This window comes from Aythya fuligula, chromosome 5 (assembly GCF_009819795.1).
Source record: "Aythya fuligula isolate bAytFul2 chromosome 5, bAytFul2.pri, whole genome shotgun sequence".
Taxonomy (NCBI): domain Eukaryota; kingdom Metazoa; phylum Chordata; class Aves; order Anseriformes; family Anatidae; genus Aythya; species Aythya fuligula.
Genome location: NC_045563.1, coordinates 49675216 through 49687274, shown reverse-complemented (window position 1 = coordinate 49687274; position 12059 = coordinate 49675216). Strand labels below are relative to the sequence as shown.

Below are 12059 nucleotides of genomic sequence, written 5' to 3'. Positions count from 1 at the left end.
AGTGATATCGGTAAATAAGAAGGGGCAGATGTTAAAATGTGTCCCACCTGTTCTGCTAATAAAACTTACATACGTGCCTTGGATATGACCACCTTATTGAAGAGCTGCACTGACTGCAGCAGCAGCTCCATGTCCCACCAGGACATGCTTATAATGCCACTCAAGGACAGTCTCTCTTACTTCAGCAGAATGCCACCTCCTACCTAAAAGCATTTGTTTGATTCCATTCTCACATTTCAAAAACACCTCATCTGAGAGTAGTATCTGTTCAAAAGCACTGGTATTTTTATATACAGAGAAGAGTAGTGTGGTTTGAGTAGTTCCTGGCCCAGTGTTTTATTGCAAACAAGATGAAACATCGTGTGATGTATGACCTTGAAAAGCCTCAGAATTGTTAAAGAGTCTGAAATCACAACAGTTCAGCACTGCTATTTCATAATAAATCTCTTGCATTATATTGTTTACACTGCACTGAAGGACACTCAAGTAGACTTATACGGTAGTTGTCCCACAGGAAATTCTTGGGAAAAAAATGCATATCTCCTGAGACTATGACAGTAAACAGAAGTTTTCCTAAGTGTTTAGCAGTCACAGAAACTCCAAGTCAGTAAAATGGACTAATTATCTTTGCTGGATTGATTTCCTTTTTATGAGGATCTCACTGAAGTATCCAGATTTAAAAAAAAAATAAAAAAATAAAAATAAAAATAAAGACTAGGCAAGTAACAAGTTAGTTTTATACACAAATAATAAAAGAAAAACAAAGAGGGGGATGGGGCAGGGGAAGTAGATGAAAATTCTTACATGACCATATTCTCTCTCTTTTTTTTTTTTGTTCTTTGTGTGTATGTGCATGAAAATAAAGTAAAAACAGGCAGATGTTACGGAAAATGTTCTCCAGCAATTATTTTTCATTTGTTCCTTACTAAAGAGGAATTTGTGTAGGAACCATAGAATCATAGAATCATAGAATATCCTGAGTTGGAAGGGACCCTTAAGGATCATCAAGTTCAACTCTTGACACCGCACAGGTCTAACCAAAAGTTCAGACCATGTGCCTAAGTGCACAGTCCAATCTCTTCTTAAATTCAGACAGGCTCGGTGCAGTGACCACTTCCCTGGGGAGCCTGTTCCAGTGTGCAACCACCCTCTCTGTGAAGAACCCCCTCCTGACGTCCAGCCTAAATTTCCCCTGCCTCAGCTTAACCCCGTTCCTGCGGGTCCTGTCACTAGTGTTAATGGAGAAAAGGTCTCCTGCCTCTCGACACCCCCTTACGAGGAAGTTGTAGACTGTGATGAGGTCTCCCCTCAGCCTCCTCTTCTCCAGGCTGAACAGGCCCAGTGACCTCAGCCGTTCTTCGTACGTCGTATATCCACAGTATGTCAGACCTACCTTGACTATGTAGAGTACAAACCTGAGAAAATGGGAGCTACATAAGCTTTGATGGAACATAGAGACTTTAACTAGAACTGTAAACTTGAAAGATCACAACTCTTTTACTGAATTGCCAGTGCAAATGGAATAAGGAAGACAACTCAATTGTTATTAATTGAGTAGCACTTTGCTCTAACTTCCAGCCTTAACATTCCTACCATGTGGAACAGTTGGGAATACTTTCATACAGATTTGAAGAAACAGAAAGGATTGGTAGTAACCCCTTGTACTTGTCATGTCTAAAAGTCTAACCTGCAGAAAAGACAGGAGTGTGAAAAGACAGAGCTAAGCCGCAGTTCCTCTTAAGACTTCCATATTAAAATTAACAACAAAAAAAACCTTCTAAATCCAGCGTGTTTTCTACTGTGTTACTACTCAGTCCTTAAGCCACTGTTTTTGAGCCCTCGTTCTTCAGGGTTTACAAGCAGACTGCTAAAACTGCCTACAGATGGTTTTATGTGTCGCTTATGATGGATAAATTGCTTTCACAGCTTTCTAAAAAAAATCTACACTGTTTAACAGTGCATAAAATCACATCCAGTTACACCAGATACCACTGAGAGATTTTGCTTGTTTCTTCATAAAATGGACTGATACTATGAGCTCACTTAATCCCATAAACTCTTGATTTTTATAATTTCCCAAGTGACAACAAGAAAAATTGCAAATGATGCTGCAGCTTCACCCATCTTTTATCATTATACCTGGCTCAATAAACTTGAGTTAGCTTTTCCCAAGTTCTCTCTGAGCTGAAATAATATTTCCTTATTTGTAATTCACAGGCCTTCTTGAAATGAGCAGTAACATCTACAGCTCTGAGCATCTAGAGCTCTGCGTCATAGTTTCTCTGTTGCTCTGTGCTGACTCATTCAGTTCCAGTTCTTTCAGGGCATTATTTTAAAATATACTCTTTTTTTTTACTTTTCTTAAATTGAAGAATATTGGTCTTTAAAAAGTCATTTTCTCACACTTTTAATTAGTTAAAGCCTGGTTAGCAACAATACACAGCAGAGACAAGATCTATCAGGACAAATAAATCGGCAGTTCTTGTGAGTTTTCCTTGAATTTTATTATATGTTCTTTGGTACTTAGATTTAGTTATAATACATTGAACTTTGTTATCTATGCTATAATTGAAGGTCCCCCTACAGATGTCCATAGCAAATCAGGTGAAACTGTGTGTGGTAAATGAAGTAATTATGGTCTGTTTAGCTCAGTCTACTTTTTGACAGAGTTTAAAGGAGTTCAAAGACAGTAATGTCTTATCCAAAGCTTCATTTGTTAGCAAAGAAAAAAATGGTGGTTTTTAGTTATTCTGTAGCAATAATACAGCCAAAACATACCGTGTTGCTTCCTTCAGAATTACACGTATTATTTCACATAGGGATTATGCTAAACTTAAAGTTAAAGTTGTTGGTTTGGGTTTTTTTGTTTGTTTGTTTGTTGTTGTTTTTTGTTTTTAATATATTGAGATAACTTGGAACTAGTATTTCCTTTATATACTGGGAATTCAGATATCTGAGATATTAAAGGCTGTTTTGTGTGCTAAGGGATAATGACAATAATTCAACTTCGCAATTGCAAAACATGCTGCTGAATGCCATTATGAATGCCACTATTCCTCTAAATGCTTGTGTTATTAGTAAAGCATTTCCCTGAAACACTTCCTTGTACAGTTTTAAACTACTAATAAAATCACATCATCTTGGAAGCAAACCCTGCAAAATACGTTGTAGATTAGCAAGTGACCATAACATGCAACTAATCTAACAGCTTTGGGCAATATAAAAATAAAATGGATAAACAAATAAATGCATACATTCATGCTATTCTCTCCAACACTTGAGAGGGTGCTTCATGGCTACTAGCATGCAGATAAAGCATAAGTATTTTTCTGTTATATTTAATTTGTTACCCTATTTTTTTCATTCTCTCAGACATGTTATGCACAATCTCTGCTATGCTTTCCTCTTCAACCTGCATAAAACGTATCTGCCACCAACCTGAACTGACCTACAATGACAAGCAGAGAGTGATGATTACCTGTCAGCAATTACAGTCTGACTCTGATACTTATTCTCCAATGTTTTGCTAGAACTAAAAATTACGTAAAGGTGTTTGATCTCTGCAGGTATGATAAGAAACATAGTATTTCAACACAGCCACCAAAGTAAGGGATGCAAGGAATGTTTGGTGTCAATATTCACTTAACATTTTCACCACAAAACAGGTCAAATGAAACACAACTGACCCACAAATAGGACAAATGCAAATAACATCCCACAAAACTTTTCCCACTAGATATTTGCTTATATGAAACAGCCATTAATCCAGTCTTGTTAGATACTACCTGCTGCAGCTCCCTGCAGAAAGCAAACTGCTCTCTTTCTTCAGTTGCTTTGGCTGGAGTGAAAGTACTTTTCCCTTAGTAAATGACAGAATTGTTTTACAAGTGGTAATTTGAGAAGCATTGACATAAAAAACAAACAAGGATTTAATTAGGATTATATGAAGGAGGAAAAAGTAATAGCATAAGTGGGATTGCTAGAACAAGAAGAAGAAAATTACTCTGGTGGTGTTGAATTTTTTCATCAGATTTTGGGACATTACTTCTTTGAAGGTTTTCTGTCTGAATAATGTCAGAGCCTGGGACAAAAGAGGCACTGCAGGAACAAAGTATTAGACAACAACAAAATCTCAGGGTTCTAAAGGAACCTGAGTCCAAGGAAACAGTTACTGAAATTTACATAAGAGCAAGAATCAGTCAGAATCTATATGAGACTACTGGGATATTTATACATCTTGCCCATCTCTTGGAAAGGCAGTGGGTGTGGTGGGGGAGGCTACAGAGTAGAAAGCAATTAAACTACATCAGTTTAGTTAGCTGAAATGTTAACTAAAGGCAAAACCATAAATTACCTAGATGAATATGTCAGAAAAAAAGATGGCTACAAGCAAATCAAGTAATAGAATCCATTTGGAATTCATTGTAGACTTTGACAAAGTCCTTTGTAAGATGTGGAATAATTTCAACATGGAAATCACCAAGTAAAGGGTAGAGTGCTAAATCAGACCAGATGCTTTCTGCCACAAAACTACAAAACAAAATATTTCAAGGATGAAAAGTGAAGCTTCAATATGACACAGAAAATGGTTATAATTAGAATAGATCATGATACATTTTCAACACTTGAATGTCTAAGATTTCATACTACAACAGCTTAAAACACCCACACACAATGCAAAACTTTTTCTACACTGATTTTAGCCAACAACTCGCATCTAATCAAACAAGGTAAATGGATATAAGAACTTAATCAAGTTCTGTGCCACATCAAAAGTCAATGATGATCAGAAGAAAAAGAAAAAATTCAGAAAGGATTTTCGGAATGAATCTTGAACTTGAATGACTTCTATATTAGTTATAATTATTAAGAAAAATAAATGGGAATCAGCGAAGAGAGAACAGTGAAGATCTCTGCTGAAGGTGTGTTACCTGCTTAAAAGAAAATTGTAAATAATTTTTAAAATTACAAAGATTAGGATTAAAAACAGAGGGGCAGTGACTTCATAATATGAATCAATGTTGTTAGATCGCATTTTTATAGCTGTTTTTCAATCTGATTATTCTATCTGGAACAACAACAACAAAAAGTAAATAAAACCAGTTGTATCCCAATTATAGTGAGAAGGTCTTGTATCATGAACGGTGGGGATTTACAGAAGTCACATTTATAGATTTACAGGAGTCAAGTTTATGAGATGTGACCTCTATAGGTCACATAGATGCATACATCTATGATGTATGTATGAAAGAGTCAGCTGTTCTCAGGACTTTCAGGATCAAAACCACCTAGACCCAGCCATTTCATACATGATGTCAATTCTGAGTACTTACAAACTTTTTAGCCATTACTATGGCCTTTTTCTATCTCCTAGTCATTGTTTCATCTCCTACAGCTTGAATTGTGTCACATGAAATTTTGGATCATAATCTCCTTGGCTCTTTTAGGCACAACTGGCTGTATATTTGCTTGAATACAAGTACACACTAATAACACTACCAGAAGCAAACCATAGGCTTTTCTCGGACACTCTTGAACTCAGCACACTAGCTTTCATTTTAGCCTAGACTTCCTGCCAATCTTAATGGTCGCACTCTGGCACCAAGGGAAGAGCAAACCTGGCAGAGCAAGGAGCTGTAGGAGCCAGTTTACCAGCAGGGCAGAGAATTGCTGCAGTTCTAATTGAAAAAAACATCCTCATTTGGGCTTTTGCCTTCCCCATCACTCTCTCCCTCTCTCTGCTAGCTTCCTGTTAAGTTCTATTGTGTTTCTCCAATGCAGACATTATATTCTCTAGATATTTGATTTACATAATTGAAGCAGTCCAGCTTATTTTAGGAAAATTACAACTTTGTGGAAAAAAAATAACTTATACAGTAATTATGGCAAAGATGTTCTGCTTTGTGTCAGACACAATGAAATTAGTGGGTTTAAAAATTAAGAACAAGGGCCTCTAAGCTCTCAGTGTCATTTTTAAAATAAGAGTGAATACTGTTAAGAAACAGCTTTGCATGTTAATCACAGTGGCTTAGACCATTTCTTGCTAAGTTATATGATGTTCAAAATTATTAAAAGAAATACTGGAGGAAGGAAATTGATTTTTTTTACAGTAAAATTTACCTGTCATTCTTTAAGATAAGTTACCATTATATCTGTCCATTAAAGAAGATTATTGTATGAAAAGTCACCTACTATACAAGAAGAAATGTTGAGTGCATGTTGATTTCAGCCAGGATTTATGCAATCTATTTTAAGTCAGAGAAGCAAGATTATGAGTAGTTTGGTTCTCATTAGTGTACAGTTCACCTGCACATAGGGCCCATTTTCAAAACAAAAGGTACAATAGGAACTGTAAAATATATATCATAGAAAAATAAAGGCGTGTGGAAATGTAAAAATAGGTAGAGGCTGCTATACACTCCAGAGATCATGCATATCTTAAGGAGCACTAATGTGTCTGGGAGACAAAGACCTATGGAATAGCAGGAGCCGCTGTGCATAAACTAGGTATAGACCTGAAGAGCATCCGAACTTTTTTGTGTCAGACAGGTCTCTATGAACTTCTGAATTTTCTTAGACTTCATATTATTTTTTTCCTTCAAAGGAGCCCCATTGCACTAAGCACTTTACAAACATAGGATAAGACACTCATTCAGTCTTGCCTGGATGAGATCATAATCTACATGTAGGAGACAAAAATAGCAGCAAGGAAAAACACAGCAAAGGAAATAGGCATGATCAAGTTGATAGAGTGGATCAGTTGTAAAAATAAATAAATAAAAATAAATAAAAAAAAGTGAAACTTGAGAAGAACAGAAGTAACATTTTTCTGAATTTCATCAAACTGGGCCAGATATTCTCTCAATCCATGACACATAATTCCCAGGGAAATAACATTCTCCCTAAATATCATCACAAATAATAGTCAGAGCTTATTGATGTTGTATTTATGCTGCACTGTGTAGTTATTTGGATATTGTAATACACCTTACAAAAACATACTCCAGCTTAAACTAGATAGGAGATTCAGTTAACACAAACTCATAATTGTTGATAGCATATTATATGCAGTTTAACTGCTATGTTTCCATATGAAAGAAAATACCAAGTGTACATACATATACATACAAGACATGGAATGCCCAAGTCATTACTGTACATAGACAAGATGTGATTTATCATATATATTAATAATACTAAAAAGTACAATAGAATGTGCAATTTTCACGAGCACTGAGATATTCTACTTGCATGGTCACCCAGAGATGATTACTCATTTCTTCTGAAGAAAAAAGATAAATTTACTGGGAAGTTAATGTTACTTTCCCTGCTGTTGCTAAAGTTGATACATTTTGCATATCTTTGCCCTTTCTTTTTCATGAAGAGGTTTTGCTCCACATGTAAAATCATCCTTAGCCCTGTTCCTGAAAGTGTCTTTCCAGCTTTTTGTTCTGTGACAGACCAGAAACTAGCTGAGTGTTGGCCATCTTCCATTTTATGATCACCTTTTCCCAAGTTCTAGAATAACAGATAACAATATATATAACATCTATAAGCTAAATGACACCAAAAATGTCATCTCTTTCCTATAAGAATGAAGAAAAATCCACTAGTTAAAATTTCCCATTGCTACCACTGAACTTTTCTCCTACCTGCTACAGTTTCCTTCCTAAGTTAGCCTGAACTCAAGCCATCCCATGTAGGTTTTAGCAGAAATAGTTGGCCTCATGCACTGATCATCAAAATCTCCAGGTTATACTCAGCTGAGCTTCAGAATTAATTCTACATTTGAGAAGTTCTCTCAGAGAATATCCTTATATTCCAAGGATGCTTGAATGTCTCAGCTAAATAACCAATTAAAAAGGTTTTGCTAATCACCACTGAATCTCCTTAAGACTGTCTGCAAAGATGTGTCTAGAAGCTGGAAGGTCAGTTCATGTCAGACAGGAATTGACTGTTTCATGCCATGTTCATATCCCTTTCTACAGCAAAACTGTGACACAGTTAGTGACATAGAGCAGTACCATGTATTTTACTAGCATGGTGTTCAGGAGCTACCATTTCCAGTGAAAATGCTGCCTCTCTTCACCTCTGAAAATAATTTAACAGTTTCATTGGCAAACCTGCTAGAAAAAATAATCATATAAATAGTCTTCATTTGAATAAGCTACAAAACCCAAAACTGAAACAAAACAATTTCAAATACATTAATTCCTGCAAGTCTATATTTTGTTTCTCTTAGTGCTTCTGTTTGCTTTTGGAAAATGTACTTTGTCTTCTGTACTTTATTGCCCCTTTTTAACAACAGAGGAGGTTTTTTGAGATGTACAGGAAAGGATTTGTGCTTAACAGCAACCTATTCTTTCAGTGTTTTTAGTGGTGGTTTCAAGCTCAGTCCTGACAATAAGAATGGATTTCAGGGATATGAGGTACCTCTGCATCTAGCTGTATGCAGTATACCCAACCTCATATTGCCAGTTTTCTTTCTCTTCATCAGCAGCCATTCTTAAGCCTATGGGGTCTGTCTGTGGTGGGAGGTCACATACAAATGTATCAGAATCTAGCCTAAATGTAATGACCTGGTGCTTTTTCCCTTTAATCCAATTTATGATTTATTTTATCTTCCATTTAATTTGATTCAATTATTTTTATGATGAATAATACAATGTTCACCCTTTAATCATACCATTACCTAATTAGCTCATTGGCTAGACAAAGATGCTACATTTTAATTAATTAAGGAGACCACATATCTGTCTGTAATAAAGGCCAAAAGGTGTTCTGCACAGAGTGGCTAAGCAGATATTTCTTGACCTTATAGGTACTACTGCATAATGTATAAGCTGCAAAATGCACTCCATTTCAACACATTAATGCAATCACAAACTTAATGCAAATTGAATTGAATGAATTTGCTCCAAATAAAACCAAAGCTGCTTTGTTTCATACGTGCTTCCAAGTGTACAATATCCTGTAAGTTTTGAAATATGTCTGGGAAAGAAATACAGCTCACTTGAAGGACATCATCCTAAAATGAATAAGATGTGGAGAGACAAAGAAAAAAAAAAAAAAAAAAAAAAAAGAGCACAAGGGAAATATGCTCTCTCTCTCCACCTGCATGCAACTAGGCAATCCCATAGAAACAAAAGTGTTACCTTAGGAATGGATTGCTGATGTGTCCTGGCTACCTGTGTTACACGCATAAATTGAGATTATTTTATCCAACACACAGATGAGGTGTGGAAGTTAGTGTTTCCTATAAACACGTTAGAAATAATTTATTTTTTCAAACCACCTGTAAAATTTGAGAAAAATAGCATAAAGCATTGCTGAAAATTCATTGTCACAGGGCAAAAATAAGGGTGCACAGAATTACGTCAGGGTTAAAAAATAAACTCAGCTTGGGTGAAGACTATAGAATATTTACCAGCAATATGAATGGACCATATCCATCTCTTAACCCCATTTGCAATTGATCATTAGTGATTACAGCTAAAACAGTAGCCAGCACTCCTTAGCTAATGTCTCACATTAGCCATCAAGAGGAAATAAATAGCAGACAGTTTGACCTTCACTGTCTCACAACCTTGTCCTAGCTTGCCCTGCTGAGCATCGACTTTGTAATTCAGGCTCATATTTAATCTTGGAAATTAGTTTTTTAATTTCTCTCTGTGAAGACCACTGAATATATTTGGGATAAATCCACTGAACTTTTGTTCTCCCACACCAGGAAGGTGTTTGTTTTTTGTACAGGTATTCTTTTTCCTGGTAATTTAATTAGCAAAAATGCAAAGGCAGCATACATTATATATCAGCTTCTATCATTAGGAGTTAGTGACAGGCTATCCAGCCCTATTTGGTAAAAATTCATTTCATGCAAGTGTTGTGCACAATGTACAGACATCTACAATCGGTCTTAATGTATTTGATGTAAGTGGGTACAACCTGGTAACATATGGTTTAAGGCCTTTTTACATAACCTCGTTCTTGCTGATGCATTTTGAAAATAGCTCAAGGGGAACAATCTGGCTTAGCTAGGAAGTAAGTGCTGCAGTTTGATACAAATCCTCATGTTTACCCCGTGAGCACTAAGCAGTTTGATTTCCTGTCTATCTTGTGTTGATTAGTGTTGCGAACTGAATACAATGATAACTCGACGTTGCAGAAAAATAAATAAATAAATAAATGAGATGCAACCTAAAAGGGTTATTTATCCAAATCCAGTCTTTGGGCATGCTGATGTCTTACCCAACACCCACCTGGCCCCCCTTGTTCATTTTTACTGATGTGACTTTATCAGCAGCTGCTCTGGGGGCAGATGGCCTTTAAAGGTATAAGAGAGGATCTCACTGTGCAATTTGTCACCTACCTAGCAATAAATAACAGAGGACATGTGGAATGGCTGCATGTGATTCTTTTACCTCTAGCACATACAGCAAGCTGATCAGCGTTTGTACGTATTTGAGCCACATTATTTTTACTGATTCATTTATGTAATGTGTGAAGGACAAATTATATTCCAAGAAATTTGAAGACTTGTTTATACCCTTTCTTCCACTGCCCCCTTATTTGGACTACTGTTTTAATGTAAATGGCATGCTGTAAATTGGAAAACCCTGCAAGTATTTTTGTCTATCCAAAGTTTAAACTATGTCCTTGCTAGGTGTTTAGGAAGCTGTTTAGCCTCTTTAGATTTGCCATCCAGCAGAACTCAGTGCCACCTAGCTAGGTACCTGATTATAGGACTTGTGTCTTTGTACAAACCTATTCCCTTGTGCAGCAGAGAAACCAGAAAGGAGTGGAGGAGGGCCACGTGGCACCAACTTAACAGGTCAAGGAACTTTATCCCATCTTGGGCATCTCTCCCATTCTCCTCTCTCTCATTTCAGACTAGTCTGACATACTAGGTTGTGCCTTGCAGCTCCAAGCTTTCCCCTTTAGTTCTCAACACCTCCCTTTGAAACATCATGGATTTTAAAAGAAAGGTGACCATGCACCTTCTGCACAGTTTTTTTACAACATAAAGAAGCCTTGAAACTTTAGATGCCAGGAGAAGAAGAATACTTTAATCTGAGCAGCATCTTCCACCAAGGTCTGAATGCTTGTAAATCAGCAACCTGGGCATAAACCATTAGCACCTTTCAGTATAACACATCGTTTCTATTTAACTTTCATACAACCAATACCAGCAAAAATGCCCCTAAAAAAATCTTTTAAGCCACAACGAAGATTGTGTTTTATTTCATGGCACATCTTATTGAAGACATGACGTGTTTCCCATTTTTTAGCATTCAGGGTACTGCAGTGAAAGAATTGATTGTTTTTCTCCTTTAACAAATCCAGAATTGAAGAGTGTTACAGATTTCAGACACAGTTTACATACTGTGGTTGTCAAAGCCAAACATGAAGTCAAAAATGGTTGTGCAGGGCCAATACAGAGGTAATTTAGCATGTGGATAATTTGCAGTGTTACTGTATTTTTCCACATGTTTGGTACAAGGCTATTTCCCTTAATTTGTGTGTGCAAGATGGGGGGGGAGGGGGGGAGGGGGAGGAGAGAGGGTTGGAATTACAGCATTTTTAAACATTTTAGTGTAATTTTTATTGTGTTAGCATTTATAACAGAAATCGCAACATAAAAGCTGGTCTGACTGGAATTTTCTTATAATGGAGGGATTTCCTCCCAGTCACAAATCCACGTGTCATCCATATCCACTTACTGCTGTTATATTAATATTTATAGACAGTGTAATTCTGAAAATGTAGTTCTTGTCAGTTAAGTTTTTTAATTAATTTGATCATGAAAGATCCAAACTGGCTTATGCTTAACACACTCTCCATCAGACCAGCTTTAGAGGAAAGTCTACAGTATTAAATTCACCTAAGCTACCTCATAGAAAATTCAGAATATCTATACTTTTGAAGCAAATTAAATTTTGCAAAGTAGCTTTATTCATACCTGCATATCTATATACTTTTTTTTTTTTTGAAAAAAAAAATAATAAGGAAACCATAATTAGTTCTACCTAAATATCTGTTCCTCAAATTATCCCATGCTA

At 36.3% G+C, this 12059-nt stretch overlaps 1 protein-coding gene across 4 annotated transcripts in view; it reads left to right on the top strand.

Annotated features, from left to right (window-relative positions):
• The window catches only part of TRAF6 (TNF receptor associated factor 6), a 354850-nt gene that overhangs the window by 160742 nt on the left and 182049 nt on the right, over positions 1-12059 (top strand). The window lies entirely within an intron of this gene.